The sequence below is a fragment of the Ischnura elegans genome, chromosome 12 (genome assembly GCF_921293095.1).
Source record: "Ischnura elegans chromosome 12, ioIscEleg1.1, whole genome shotgun sequence".
Lineage (NCBI taxonomy): Eukaryota > Metazoa > Arthropoda > Insecta > Odonata > Coenagrionidae > Ischnura > Ischnura elegans.
Window position 1 is genome coordinate 43,105,501 of NC_060257.1, and position 16,482 is coordinate 43,121,982.

Consider the following 16,482-nt stretch of genomic DNA (forward strand, 5'->3'; position numbering starts at 1 on the left):
GGGCAGAGCTTATATATGCGGAATGTTAGCGATTATAAAATTCAATTATATTTGACAAAGGATTAGATAATGGTTCAAACTTATCAGGCTCAAATAACGTCGATTCCCTTATCGAAGCGGAAAAGTAAAATCTTCAATGGAGAAATTGCAAAATGTTGTGTAAAAAAATAACAGAGATAGTGCCAGACGAATATTTCACAACGCAAAAACCTGGACTCTAGATAGCGCTTCTTTTCCGAAGAAAATATTCTCAAAATTGTCGAAATACCCACGGCGCGAAAATCGACGGTTGATAGGGGTCGTAGTCAATACGGATGGGTATGATGTCACAGTAACCTTTTTGCGTGTATAACAAGGGTCTTACATGGAGGAGGCCCAATTCCATCCCATAGAAAGCTAATTTCTGTTGTCGCTTCGACCCCATTTTAATCGGCATTCAAAAATTTCTGCGGCGCGGTGATTAGCCACTAGCGGTGCAAGGATGGATAGCTGTCAATGCATTTGATTTTGAGTTCTATTCAGAACTCCTAAGCTATACTAGCTAAGGAGTTCTGAATAAGGTAGCTAAGGGAGCTAAGGTATACAAAAATGCTGGAATAGCTCAAATGGGAGTGACGAATGCTATTAATTACGTTAATCACTATTATTTCAAAGTTTTAAGGATAGATATTTCAAATCTTTCCCAGACATGAGATGAATGCTAACCCTAGATAAGATTACAATCACTGAGGAGAATAGATGAGTATAACATGTACCTGTCAGTGGTATCACAAGCTGTATACTTAGTGAGAGTTTCTTGCTGGTGACTACGGTTATTTACAGGCCAATTTATTTTTTAAGTGTGCCTTCATGATCTGCTCAGTGAAGCTATTAAGATAACACGGCTGGGACAATCTGTTTGAACAAGAGTTATCATAAATAAATGTTCCTGATAACTTTTCACGTTACTTATGCTCACTGAGTGTATGTAATTTGTTATTTTTCGTACATTCTGAGTTATGAAATAAAACTTATAGGTCATAATAATGCATTGGCAATGCCATCGCTAAATACATGATTAGCGACTCTGTAGTCGCCATATTAACTTACAAAGCTATTAATTGTTAAGACAAATATTTTAAGAAATAAATTGCGGGGAAATGCAAAAAACAACAAATTTATTTGTGCGTTTTGCTCGAAAGCATAAAATGATATGCTCTCGGGACGAAGTTTTGGAGCCGACGCGACGGTTTTCGCCTTTCATTTGTTTTCGCAACGCTGATCTGTGAGCAGCCAAATTTGCTGGCGAGGCGGTAGATCCCGTGGCGTCGACGCAACGCCGAACTGTGAACGCACCCTAACAATTCCAGCCTAGTTTACGAATCGTTGAAAAGGAACCGTTGAAAGCCAAATAGAGCGAGCCAATTAGGGAATGGGTTATTCCTGGGAGCTGGGGACGGTCTACCATCTTTTCACTCAGCGAGCTGTCGTCCATCCAACAAGAGGCTCCAGAGAAGCATCTTGTCGAAGAAGCGTTTTGCTTTTTCCAGCAGGAAAATCATAAATTTTAACTATCAGAGATATAGCTTTTCCGGTTTTGTTTTTTCCTACTCCGCAGGATGTTAAATGTTCAGCTAATAACGAAATCCGATTCGAAATATAGGCGTCAATGGTAAGAATGAGTCCGCAATATCATATTGCAACATAAAGGTAAACCTTATACATTTGTATCTTCTAATAATGCGTCGTGTTGCGACACGAAAATGAAATAATTAAAAGGAAGCTTCTACAAAAATGGGAAAATATTATATGTCGCAAGTATACAGAAACTTTTCCTCACACGTACATAAAATTTTCAGTGAAAATCGTAAATATCATTGTTTATAGCTGGTTTCTGGGAAGGAAAAGTGGAAGGAAATTAAGAAAAAATATTACCACAAATGGAAATCGAACATGGAATTTCAGAATGGTATCCCTGCACCGTAACCAATAGATTAATATAATTTTATTACTCTTTTTAAGAAAGTCTCTAATGCATATTTTTTCTTGCAATTTCTCAGTAACTCCCTCTTGTTTGCAGTGAATGGAATGAATGAAATGAGTTTTAATTTTCACAAATAGTACTGTAAACAATAAAAACCTTGGAGGTTGTAGTTTGAGGCATTAATTTGTGGAATTTATTAATAATAAATTAAAATTGAACTTTGTTTTTCCACATAAATATTTATTCGATCACGACCGCGGTTTCGACGCACTGCGTCATCCTCAGGCGAGCAGTACATTGATAGATCGTCTTAAATACGTGTACCTATAAACCATTGACCAAAGTAACGCCTTAAACTATCAACTCCATTAAGCACCTGTTACGCAACTAAGTAGAGCCTGTACAGAATACCTCTTTAGTTCCCCCCCCCCCACTCCTTCTGGTTTATACGATCAGGTATATAAGACGATCTATCAATGTACTCCTCACCTGAAGATGACGCAGTGCGTCGAAACCGCGGTCGTGATTGAATAAATATTTACGTGGAAAAATAAAGTTCAATTTTAATTCATAATAAAAACCGTTCTTCTAAGCGGCTGTCTCCTCCAGCTTGCTGACAATCCAGGGCAGCAGGTTCGGTGGGGCTCCTGTGAAGTCCTTTTCGCGGGCGTATGCTATAAGACCAGGTCCCACCGAACCGCCTGAGAATCTTAATTCAATGAATTTAGTAACATGAGACCACAATTCCATGTACTTTTATATATATATATATCCTAAGGGACTACATTTCACTTGTAAATGTTAGATTCCTTTTTTTACTAATGTATACGACATTGAGCTTAAAATAATTAATTGAGCTTGAGTTTAAGCAGTAAACGATTACATTCATGGCGCAGCGTAACTCTTGCGGGCTAATGCCTCGTTCAGATTAAGATTGTTCCAGCTATCTTTGGAACTATCGTGAATTCTCACAACGATGGTTAAAATCTGTGCTGCCCTCTTGTGCTGACATCTAAAGTGAACGAGAAATTGACGGTTAGCAAAGCTGTTGAGGTATGCAGGTTCAAGATATAGCTGTGCTCAACGTGTATTAAACGAATAATTTTTCTTCCACCCGTGTTCTACCTTGCTTGGATAAATACATGAAAAAATAGAGCGAAGGGAGCTTTTCGACATTTTCGTCCTTCTCTTGTCGCTACCACTTCCGGTCTCCCAGCGCCTAACCATCTTAAAGTGGCAACGTTCCGAACTACGTGAACTATTGTAAGAACCTGCATTCACATTGCTAGTAGGAAGATCGCACGGACAATCTTAATCTAAACGAGGTATAATACATATGTTGACGTGTATCCTAGCGATTGGAGTGTCGCTATTTATTGCGACCAGTGGGATTCAGTGGAACCATGGGAGTATGAGAACCATGTGTTTCGAAGGAGTATTTAAATATCTTTCGGCTAATGCAATGGTGGTGGAACATTTAGGTGGTGGAACACCCCGAAAAAAATAAAATATGATTTAAAAAATAAATCGAAACGTTGGCTGAAACTTATTTTATAAATGACCTAAACTGCAAGAAATACTATATTATATATTAAACAAGGCCAAGAAAAGGAAAAAAATAATAATGATATATGTTGACTAGTATCCTAGCGACTGGAGTGTCGCCATTTATTGCGACCGGTGGGATTCAATGGAGCCATGGGAGTAGAGAATCCTGTGTAGAGTATTTATGGCTGGAGCTATCATTCTGAGGGACAGAAAAAAATCAATGTGCGATGTAGGCTTAACGTTGAATCCGTTCGAGTTGCAATGAAATATCGTGGAATGAGGGCACAGAGTATAATTTGTGCTATCTACGAAACTATATTCCCCGAGTAGGCAATTCCCATGCCTTATCGCCTACGGAACCCTTGGAAGCTAATGTTATTCGCAGAGGTCTGTCCGTTTGAAGAGGAAAGCGACACGAGTTTGAAAGATTGCATGTCAGTTACAAATAATTATATGTGAACAAAAACACTCCAATAATAAGTTCATCTTATTTTACAATTGGAAAATGAAAACAAAATGTTTATATATCGTACAAGATATTTAATAAGCATTTATTTTTCGTTCTCCAAATGGGCCATAGTTGAGATAAAAAGGGTCATTCACTTGCGTTATTGAAGTGAAATGCCTCTGACTGGGCATAAAAGAGATACCGAATGAACAGCACTATAAAAAACTGCTAGTGAAGTATAAATATCTCTTTCTTAGAGGCATTTTAATTTCATGCACAATAAAGTCCCCCTATTATGGTATGTTGGCGTTAGTTTATGTGTGTTAGAAAAATTACGTACAAAACAATTTCCAATACTTTCTTACAAGGAGCACGTTTTTTTGGCGCGGACCACTTTATAATCCTCTACATAATTTAAATCTTGAAGAAATTTTAGGTGTGGCGAAATCGTATGGTAGTTAAGATTTCGACCAGAATAGTTAAAAAAGTGTTCGAACGGTTTGAATATTGCCAACGAGAGAATTTTTTTCTGTTTTCGACACATTTTCCTGCTTCGATTAGGATGGGGCGCTAATCTTTAAATTAGAGATTAATTTTGGGAATTTTTATCAAAAAGGTTACCTTGCTTTGGGCATCTTATAAGTCTTAGAACCTATCACATTTTATGGGAATCATGTACGCAGTTTCATTTATCTCCGCTCTTCCGGATAAGTTGTTAATCTTACATTCATACACACAATGACATAAAGTTACTCAAAAAATAAATGTCAACGTAATTCAGTGCTATACACATACCATGCCTATCAGGGATAACAATTGAGCCTCGATCGAGAGAATCAAAGGTGTCAACTTATTGCATGGCTTTATTTTTTCCATTGTTATAATATGTCGTGGATATGGTATAGGAGTTACTAAGCGTCGGCAAGTTTGGCCTTTTCATGAATGTGCCCATATATTATGTTATTACGCGTAATAATTTATGACGGTGTGGTGTGCATATAACGGTCCTCTTGCATGCTGCATATAAGATGACTGATCACCATCACCGCCTAGGTATTATGCAGACATATTACAATAATTATTAATATACAGTAATTATGAAATAATATAAATTACGCTGATGCACACATTGAATAAATTGAGACTGTGGAATGGAATGGCTTGATTATGTGGTGCAGGTTTCAATGCATTGAAAGAGACGGAGAGGGATAATAACGTGTAACTCAAAATAGTAGAGGATTACAGTGAGGTGGAAATTTGTAAGAATGAGAATTTTAAGGCAAACATTTGATAGGATTATTGAGTAAAGACTTTTGGGGTATGTCGCAGCGTCAATTTTTTGTTTTTCTACATCTACATCTACATAATACCTCGAAAGCCGCCTAAAAGACGTGTGGCAAGGGTGTTAGGACACTCGCCAACGTGTTAGGACAACGCCAGTCGAAGCATTCGATTCGAGTACCAAATCCTCGATTCAAATTTTCGAGTAATCGCGCATCCCTAATATTTCGGCATAGGCAACATTAATTCCAGCCAACCTCCCTTGGAAGCAAATATCTGGATACGTCCCTGTTTTTCATCAACTATCATTTTTCGTTGATAATAATGAAGTACGCAACGAAAGCCTCCGTTTATTCCGAAAATGGGCTATTTTGTTTTCTGAGTTTAATTGCGCGGAAGACTTTACACAAGGAATAGAAAAATCTTTAGGCATAGATAAAAATGTTATAATTTTACACGTAACTCGTTTTTTTTATTTCGAAAAATCATCTTGCATTTTTTTTAATTTGCTTTAAATGTCAAGTATGTAAGCATCACTTTATTCCATAGTTTAACTCTTATTCCACTCATGTCGCTTTTCGAGTTAAGCTACAAAGGGTAGATTTCTTATTAAAAGTGATAAAAACATAAAAAAAGAACTTTTTTCGTCGATTTTAAATCGTTTGAATTGTAATTCCATAAATCTCAATTCAGCCGTGGATCTTATTCCATATGATAGTATATCCAATCAATGAATTTGTACACTCTAGTGTATCCATCGGGTCCAACACCGCAACCGCCGCTGCTGATGAAAGAAGATATTCCTACCAAGGCCTTCTCAATTTCACATTCACCAACTCGGTAAATTGAAATAAGAGGTCCGCCGAAGTCACCCTAAAAAAAGAGAAATTTTATCAATTCATTAATTCATAAGGGCTTTAAGAGGAACAATATATTCGAGTTTAACGAGAGCAAACTTAATAATAAGGTCTCCTCGGTCTTTGCGTCGCCGCACGAAGCGCTTGGCGCAATCCGCCAGCACCACCGTGTTCCTTCGTTCCTCCACTACAACCCTCGAAGACCGGGAAGCATTACCAACCGCTCATAGCAGCCGTCTCGATAGAGCTTCCCATGAACATACATGCTAGAGGATGTATTATTGTATTTGTGGCTTGTCGGTTTCAAATATTTAGCTCTCTTACGAAAGATCCATAGAGAAAAAATCGTCCGCCTTGTCCGGGATTCGAACCCGGATCCCCCGATTTCCGGTCGAGTGATTTAGCCAGTTAAGCTGCCCAGGCGTTATTCTTCCCTGTCGATATTTGTGGACACTACCGGACAAAGTGTTGCTGGACTGCTGAGCATATGATGCCACAAGCAGTCCAAATCGTGCGCACAGCGCCACAGCCGGAATCAAAGCGGATGATTTTTTCTCTGTGGATCTTTCGCATGATTGTGCATTGCGGGTGACTCCCATAAAAGCTATCACCGCGGCTAGTCCCGGTTTACTTTAAACTAGCTCTCTTACTCGAAGGAAATTTCATTCAGTTTGTTTACAGTGAGTCAAAGTGTTACTCGATGTGGCGTTACATTTATTTGAGCTTTCTGTGGTGAAAATATGTTTGCTGCCGAAATATATAACTACCGGCATTTACTCCACTGCTTCCTCAAAGCGTCCTTAACTGTAATTAATTATTTCGCCCTCAGGCCGACTGTAAGCCATATTTGAAAACCCGCGTTATAGATTAGTAGTACCGCTTTCTGCCAAGTGGTAGCGCTACAATCTCGAGTGCTCTAAATGCGGATAGTTTGGGGTCGTTTGCCATTGGCTCGATGAGCGTCCATATGTATGCTCATGGAGCTTCCATTCAAGTCAAGTATAGAAAAATCGGATCGGCAAAATCGAAATTTCCAAATCCAATTGGCCCAATGAAAAACAGTTGCGTGACTGACCAAAAATAAGGTCTGAAAATTTTGAGATTACTGGGTGAACCGCTGACCCTTGCTCAAATGCCATTTATTGAGTAGTGTAAAAAATCAAGAAAATTAATATTTTATGGTATAATCTTATAGATTTCGCCTAGTTACTGTTCTTACAGGGTAAATATTTCGTGCATTTCGACGCAACTGCCACCGCTACGCCACAAAACGCCAAATTGGAATGCGCGTCGGCGAATTAAATATGTCAATACCCAAGCAGCGCGGCGGATAGCACAGCGGCAGGCCGTTCGTGTCCCCTCCCCGCTCGCCTCTTCGCCACCCACGCACCGGATACTGCAAAATTCATCCTGCGCGTGCTGCTGGGGGGGGGGGGGGGGGGGGGTACTCATCTTTGATATTATCAATCGGCAGATGGTAGAGGTTAAAAAAAAAAAAATACGTAGTGAAGCTCCTTGTCCCTTTCTTGGCGTCTTGCCGGTGTTAAACAAATCGATGCAACCAACTTTTAGAGAAGTGATGAAATAATTTTGTATTGCTCGCGATATTTTTAGATCCGAGAATGTAGGGAAGGAACCTACGGTCTAAGAAGTGGCCACTCGAGTGGCTAGAAAGGTGTGCGAACTTTGGAGACTGACTCAAATTTTGTAGGCCTTTTTTTTATTGGTCTTTTAAATTTCTTTCTTTTTGCCAGATGATTTGAAAAAAAATCGATTTTTCCAATCCGGTGTAAAGGCTCGTATAGGTGTGAAGTTCGGTCTGTCATATGATTTTTGACCGCGGAAAAGGTGGCTTCTATCGATATAAATCGCCAATTGGTTGAAGCTAATGGTGAAAAATGAATAGGTCTAAAAAAAGGTTTATAAGTGTTGGCACGAGTTCCTTTCGGATCTCTTTTATCATCTGTTACCTTTATTTTATTTATTTTTTATATTATCTTTTTACACTTGGTATGCCTAGGGTGTAAAGAAAATAATGTAAATTTAGAATTTTATGATGGCTAAAAAACTTGTGTTCATGTAACCCGAGTCATTTTTATTGCACCTTTCATATACGCTTCACATTGGACGCGAGCGTTGTTGGGGCCCACTAAGCTCGGGGCCCTCGGCGATCGTTTATGCGGTAGTTCATCATTTGTGCTCTTGGAAACAGCCATGATAATCAGTGGTGTCACAGTGCCGGAATGCCCTGGAACGCAGTTCCGGCACTGGATAACAAAAGACGCAATAGTCAAATGACACTATTATCAAAGTTGCCTAAAAATTTCTATACATTTCTATTTCTATACTCGTTACCAAAACAAAAAAATTTGCAATAAAATGTAAATAATAACTTGTATTGAAAAAGCACAGAGTAATATTTCACTTATAAAAATAGTTAAGGAAAGTGCGTTCCGGCACTGCTATTTTTTACCATGACATCACTGATGATAATAGTAAGATAAAATGTTACCTAGCTAAAATAGGTCCATATAAAATAGCCCATAGGAAAATAATGCCTAAATTTTTAGAGTCATCCGTATAGTTCAACACTATGCTCTTAAATCTTTACTTTAAAGCTAGTTCTGTTCAGTTGGAAGAATATATATTCCGGTTGCAGTGGGACAATAACTTCCCACAGATCCATGGCGATACCAGTTTTTAATCAAAATTCCAGACTTAATAAATTAGCTTTTCGCAATTACAAACTATTTATGCACTCACTTTACAAATACCATCATTATCCTTGGGCAGTGTACAAATGTGAGAGTCGGTAATCACATCCCAGTAGATCGCTTTGCAGTCTTCATTTGTTATGATTGTCACTTCAGCGTAGAGAAGAGTGGGCGACAAATCACCACCTATTTTAAGGAAAATGAGAACCTCCTTTAATGTGACCAAATAGTCATCTATTTTTTAATGGAAAAACGTTGATTATATTTATACACCGCACTTGATTGGCGTTTATGAAGTGTAGTAGCTCTAATTTACTACACCCTTTTTCCGAACTGACGCCGGGTGACCTTGAGAGCGCTCGACATCCACCCACTCTATAGCCAATCACAAAGGAGCGACGGGAGAAAGTGTGTAGGAGGCCGCAGTCTTTCTCCGAATTCCGTGCAGTGAACGCCGTTCTCCAGCTCGCAGTGTTGCCAATCCTTACCTGTGGAGATTCCGCTGATACTACCTCACGTACTGTTATTTCCACGGGCTGGCAACGCTGGTCAGCCCGATGGAGGGGAGCGGAGGGGGATGGAGGGGAACGGTGAGGTGGAAGGGGCAGCGCTCTTGATTCGCTACTAGCTCTCTAAGACCCACCCGCAGTCATTTCGGAAATAGGTTATAATATATTCAGGAAATCAATACATTATAGTCATATTCTTACATTATAGTCAGGCTGTCATCTGTTACTCACCAGATCTATTGCGCGTTGCGTTTGATATTAAAGCTGTTTATTTGTGAGCTGAGATATTTGTGTATCCCGATTCATTGAAACTTTAAATAGAAGTAATTCTGAAGTGAAATCATTCGCGATCATGATAAATAATATTTCGATAAAATTCGTCATACTAGCCCCAATTCATGCTAAGGCGCATTTGCTCTAGATATTGATATTCAGTTCCTACGTAATTCTATTAGGTGTACCATATCTCTCTAAAGCTTACGAAGGGGAACAGCTGTTACATCTTATTCGTATATCAAGAATTTGGTTGAGTTTTGTGAAAAATAATTAATAAAGCGTTTTTCATTGTAATACGTAAAGTCGTTATGCTATGATATTACGAATTGGGTGTTACAGTGGAACATGGTCTCAACGTTTTTTATTTGAATTGAATAAGTTAGAGAGACTGTCAGACACGTAGAAATTTATTTTACTTTTTCAGCCCCTCAGAAAAACTTTTCTCTATATAAAGATTTTTATTCATATTGTAGCCTACGTACCATGCGCTCGTTTTACGTTAAAGTTGAATTAATGCTTATACCTAAGCTAGCCAGTTTAAAAGTAAACGATCCTTAAGTAACAAGTAGCAAACAAAAAGTGTAAGACCCTCCACAGTGAGCATAACAGGCCGCAGGCCTTTTTCGGGAGGGCCTGGGGGGGCAGAGCGAGCAAAGCGAGTATTATAATAATGCTGAGAAATAACTGTCCCTGTTGGGACCAGTTTCCAGGGACAGGAAACAAAACCCCATCATGAATGTGTGGTATTTACACGCCTGTGGCTTAGTCAGAGATGAGCTTTACACTATCTTATTCAAACCAATCTTGGGTCAAATCACTGAGTGAACTAGAGAGTATATACCTATTTGTTCATTATACAAATACCTTGTTTCTGGAATACTCAAGTATATTTGGTATCATCCCAATGCAATCATATTATCAATTCACACAAAAAATAACTTCTGAAAAGCTATATTCCCAATAATGTTTGCGGAAATTCATTTATTCAATGCAGTCCAGAAACAGCACAAATCCAATTACAGAGGGCTGACGTTAACATACAAATTAATGAAATAATCGTAAGCAAAACTTAAACAACAATGGAATTGTAGTACTTACCAGTATACGTACTACCTCAACCCGTTATCATTCCAAAGCTGCTGGTAACATCAAAAACTGGAGGAAGGTTGATTTTTCCAATATTTTCCGAAAATTAAAAAAATAGCAGTGGGATAAACTAAAATGTGGTCTAAAAATATCATACAACATGAAAATTATTATAAATTGGCTTACTGATTCGGAGAAAAGTATATGGACGCTGATGGGCAGTATTTCAAATAGAAGTATTGTAAAATACGTATTTGAAATACATTTGTCATTTTTATTCGGTATTTTACATACACGATCTTAATGTATCTTGTATTTTATATTTCAAATATATATTTTTGGTATTTTACCATTATTAAAAAAAAATACATTTGTATAATCCTTTTGGAGTAGCTCTCATAAACTTCTGCAGCATTAATCGTCTGGTTACTTCGCTTTCGTTATGATCATTTTCTTCATGCTTCCAACTATCGATAAGGTGGCAAGGCAGGTTATGTTTTTCAAAGATATCTTAGTTGTCATGCTATTGTATTTTGCATTTTAAAAGGCATTTAAAAACCATACAGGTGGTGGCGGGAAATATCGGGAGGCATTTAAGTTTGGGAGGTAAGTGGCTGGGGGTGGAGAGAATATTTTACAGGTTTAACATAAGGGACGGTTACACGGTGAAGGTGGGGTGTTGGTAGCTGACTGCGATTTTTGAAGGGGGCGGGTTGCTTTGAAAATGGTGTTCTACGGAAGGCAAGAGTACCAATCAATTTTCAATTGACCCACTGGTTTCGAAGTTAGCAGAGGTTTGCGTTGTTTACAACAACTCCGTTAATTTTAATGATATAAACAATTTGTTTTCGACAAACTGCCAATAATAATAATAGATGCGGCTTCTGTATATCAAAATTTCAAGTTAAAGGAACGAAAACTACGGGAATGCCAAGCGCTCCAAGTTGGGCAACTTCATTTTACGCGCAAAAAACGGGTACTTTTTTGAGAAAAAATGAAGTACAAGAAAAACTATTGAGACGATGATTTTTTAAAAGTACATGATACAATGTAGAAATAAATTCTCATTCTTATGATTTTTGTCGCATTGAAATCGATTGCTTCGTTTAGACGCTAGAGCTCCTCAAACTCGGGTATCTTGCTTTTTTTACAGACAGTATATTAGGTGGTCTCTTGTAATGATCCGTGGACTAGAAGGGAAACTTTGGGAGGTGGATTTGTGGTTTGAAAGAATGGGGCAGAATAATACGTCAAGTTTTGGTATGGTATGGTATTTGGAAGAGGCGACCGACAGCTGAGGTTATTAGCGGTATGAGGGAAGGATAGGTAAGGAAGGGTGGATAGAAACCCGGCGTCGGCATTAGCCTGCTCTTAACGAAAGGCACCAAGGGGACCACGGCTTTACGTCCCATCCGACGGACGGAGTGTTGCGCTGGAAATGTCCTCCACGCAACATTCAACATTCAAGCATCTAAAAATTCTCTACCACCGGGATTTGAACCCGAACCCACGGTGTGGGAAGCCAACACTCTAGCCACCACACCAACCCGATCCCCCGTCAAGTTTTTCTAGCGATAAATATCCACTTCATCATGAATGAAATTTTTTTAAAGAAAGTTTACTCACTCATACGCCCAGGATGCTGCAGTGAGTACGTAAGATTCATGTATAATTGTTGCTCCGCAGAAATTAAAATCATCAATGACCAACCCTGCCATGTATGGGAATTGTCCCGGTTTTGCCTCTTGGCCCCCAAATATTTTCGGCCTGATTAGTCTGTTCCCTGTTGATACAAACTAAAAAATTAGAGAAAAACATTATAATCAGAGAAAAATGGAAAAACCTAGAGACGTGAAGGTTAAGTGATTTAAGTAAAGTGCAAAAAGGACTGTTACAATATTAAGGACATCATTTTTAAGTCCAACTTCAAAATGTGACTATCCATTTTCATTAGAGTATGAATTCTAAGTATGCACCGCTATAAGGTTAAAACCCGACCACATTTGGGAATAATTTGTTTTTGATATTTCCCACAGATAGTTTATTATACAATATTATTATAAACACGTATGTTTGAATTCAAAATAATTAATTCTCAAAGTCACCTTTTCTCTAATATTCTTCAATAGGTTTCTTCACTGAATAAATCAATAAAAATGACCTACGATGTATTAATATACCATTTTCAAGTGTTAAAACTAGGTCGCTAAATGTTATTTTATCTGGGGATAATTACGAATTCTAAGTGAAATTCTTTCCAAGTGCATATAGAACGTTCATGTACTACTCACCGTTTTTCAATCCCCCAACTTTGGCAAGTTTGTGTAGCGTTGTAAAATGCACCGGAGTTTGGAAGCTGTTTGCCCGTTGAAGGAAAGTAGCGTTTTGATGTTAATATTTTCATGTAAATTATTATTTCATTGTGCACCTTATTATTAAAAGCACTACGACACGAGGTGGTATTCACAACCTGAGACTGTATAAGATAATCCGAAAATCCAGCATTATAACATACTAAAGAAATTACTTTTAGAAATCTGACTGGATTCGACCTCAAAAAGGGAAATACGAACAGATGTTGTCGTTCAGTTTAAGTAAAAAAATCTTAAATTTTCCCTAAAAATAAATAAAAAACTTGGCATGCCTGCATTTCAGAAGAATTGTTAGCACAAAACTAGTAATTGATAGCGAGATGCATAAGAATAATTTAAATGAAGTATCTATCGAGATAAGATACCACATTATCAATATGTTAAGGACTTCTATCAAATAAAAAAACAATGACACTCAATCGTAATTGATTTTTTAACTCCGACTGATTATTTTCTCAACTTACCAAGGCGTCAGGAGTGAATATCCATGGAGAAAAAATTATCTTGGTGCGATCTGGCGATGACATAGCTATCATAGCAGTGTCAGAGGAGGATTTAGAAGGTGGATGAGTTATATTGTAAGGGAAGCAGGATGACTAGCGATGGAAGAAGCTAGAAAGAAATTAGCAGCAGAATAGGGCAGGCGGCGAGAGCATTCCACCAAAAGAAAGATTTCCTTTCGGCGGGAAATTTAAGCATAGAACAGGGCTACCACTCCACCGTTAAAATCTTAAAACAGTGAATAAATCCGCGTTTACACCGGAGTTTCGAACAAAATGCTTCAAACTTCTGTAAGAAACCACCGTTTGAAACAGTTGTTTCTTACAGAAGTTTGAAATTTTTGTTTCTTGGTTTTTATTTCCATGTTTCATGAAAATGTTTGAAACGCTTTCGACCTTGATCACCACCCTGATAACAAAATGGCGCGACGAGTGATCCCGTGAGTGATAATGGAGGTGGAAGCGCGGAGTGATAGTGGGGGACATAGTTACCGAACCAAGCGTTTCAAACAAAAGTTTGCAACGCCCTTTGATCTTTACCGATTTCAGGTGGAACCACAATTTTTAGTTCCAAACACTGGAAAACTGTTTACAACAGCGAAATGTTTCGTCTACTAATGCGCGCTTTTTTTTTAGATGTTTGCAATTTTTTTTCAAACACGTGCTTCAAACACAAGTGTAAACGCGGCTTAGGTTGTGCATTTCGTCAACCGTGAAAAAAAAACAGGAAAAAGTCGTGAATTTCTTCATAAAAACCTCAAAAAATCTCTCAAACTTGATTGTAAAACTACGATTGACAGACTGAAGAAAAATCGATATGTCTATCATGTTTTAAAGGTCAGTCAAGCGTAGGCACTGTCCACGCATTTATCTGCATACGTATATCCGAAGCGCAATCATTGGTCCGTGTGTCATGACGACACATTGACCTTAAGACTGCACCAAAACCGGAAGGCTGGTAACAAAAGTGTTCATTAACCCTGACGAAAATTCAGACACTTCTTCACTTCCCTGCCTCTCTGATCCCTCTCAAATGAGCAAGACCTGCGCCTAAAACGCCTGCATAATTGGGGCGTACGCTATATTTTCGTGCTGGGCCGCGATGAAAGAATGTCGCCCTACAGGGAACGGCTGAACTGGCTCACTCCTCAGAGTCGTCGCGAATACATGCGCTGCTGCCTGCTGTACAAGATTCTTGCAGGGGATGGACACCCCTATCTGGCCAATCACTTCAGCACTCATCACACTGAGCGCCCTCAGCGAATTGTGACATGACGCATCAACACCCCTCAGTTTCGTCCTGAGACCAGTCAGTAATCTTTCCAAGTCTTTACGGCTTATTTACGGAACGAGCTCCCTGTCGACATCTGAAACTCGCCCGCACTAGGTTCCTTTAACACTAGAAGGACGCCTAGAACACGCCGTCTCTTCCAGCATCTCTTCCTGTTGGAGTCAACATCTTCTTAGCCGCATGCAGCTGAAAATTATATGTTTACTCTTTTTTTCGACATCAGTTGAGATTTAAATGCTTATTAATGCTATTCATGCTTAATTTTTGTTTGAAAAACTTTATTAACTTTGTACAACGTAATGTACTTAAATGTGGCATATACCTGCAAAGGACAATTAGATGGCAAGAGTGAAATAGGGAAACTACGAATAATATACATGTAATTGATAAAGAAAGATGTGAAAGAGAAGAAATACGTAAGAGTGAAAAGATTAGCTGAGGAGAGAATTCATTTGCCAGCTGTGTCAAACCAATCTTAGGATTGCTAAAGAGCGGTGATTATAAAGTCAAGTGATTTTCTAATTGTGAGCTAAATTAAATATACGTGTAATAAAATGTTTATTTTACCTGCGTGCAGACAAAAGCAGCGAGGACCAAAGAAGCGAGCAATAGCTTCATGTCAACGATGCTCAGTAGTCGCTTCGGGAAGTCTATCCGAAATTCCTCAGGCAGCGCCTATATATGCGGAATGAGGTGATAAAAAAATCCACGAAGATCTTTTACGAAGGATCTGGTGACTGCCTAAAACTTGTCTGGAGTCAAAACTCTTATTGTTGGACTTGTAATTGATCTCCAATCCGAAGAGTCTATTTTCATGTGGCAGGGGAAAAATAAGGTGTCAAATTGGGAAGATTTAAGATTCTTGCATAAGATTCAATAGTTGGTACCAATTTTGTCTCAATTGATGATTTTTCCTCATCCGTAATCTTATCCAATATTCAAATTATTATCAGTGTGGCTTAATTTATGGGATAATCAATTGGCATCAGCGTGAAAAATAATTATCATTTCAATCAAGATTATCTTCAAATGAATTAATGTGTGACATGTAATGATAAATATTCAGTGAGGCTTATTTCAGTAGCTCAATTCTGGAATAGACACAAATCTTTCTTCCATTCTGCCAATGAAAAGTTAACGTTCATAACCCTTACTAGGCTTCAGATCATATAAATAAAAAAGAGAGATATACTGTAGAACAGGCAGATTCAGAATGCCTTTTTTCCACGATCAATAAAGGACTATAACGGCAGTGTTAGAACTCACAAATAGTTTATATGACTTGTACTGTAGCCTTCTAACCTTAATGGATGTTTCTGAATTTTATTATCATTTCCTACACCCTGTTTAGTGTATTCTAGCTTTATTGGCAGAAAACCTTAATTAATAGTGGTCAAGTTTTGCCTTAATATTTTGGTATGCGTAATGTTTTTTGGTTGTGTAGTGTGCATGTGGATATTCTCTTGCATGCTGTATGCTGATGATTGATCACCCCCCTAAATCACCCCATAGATGGCTAGCATGGTATTATGTAGATGTAAATGAACCCATTATAACCCAATGTTGCATCTAATTAACATCAAAAATGTACATTTTTCCAGCTCTTTTCAGGAAATATTTAAACAAGGCGTTCTGCC

General features: G+C 38.3%; 1 long non-coding RNA gene across 1 annotated transcript; it reads right to left on the minus strand.

The window, feature by feature from the left end:
• Window positions 1-5,170: 5,170 nt before the first annotated feature.
• LOC124169209 lies at window positions 5,171-10,780 on the minus strand. Its single transcript, XR_006867052.1, has 3 exons — window positions 10,695-10,780; window positions 8,861-8,997; window positions 5,171-6,113 (listed from the first exon to the last, which is right to left on the minus strand). It is a non-coding gene; the product is annotated as an uncharacterized LOC124169209 (long non-coding RNA).
• Window positions 10,781-16,482: the final 5,702 nt, after the last annotated feature.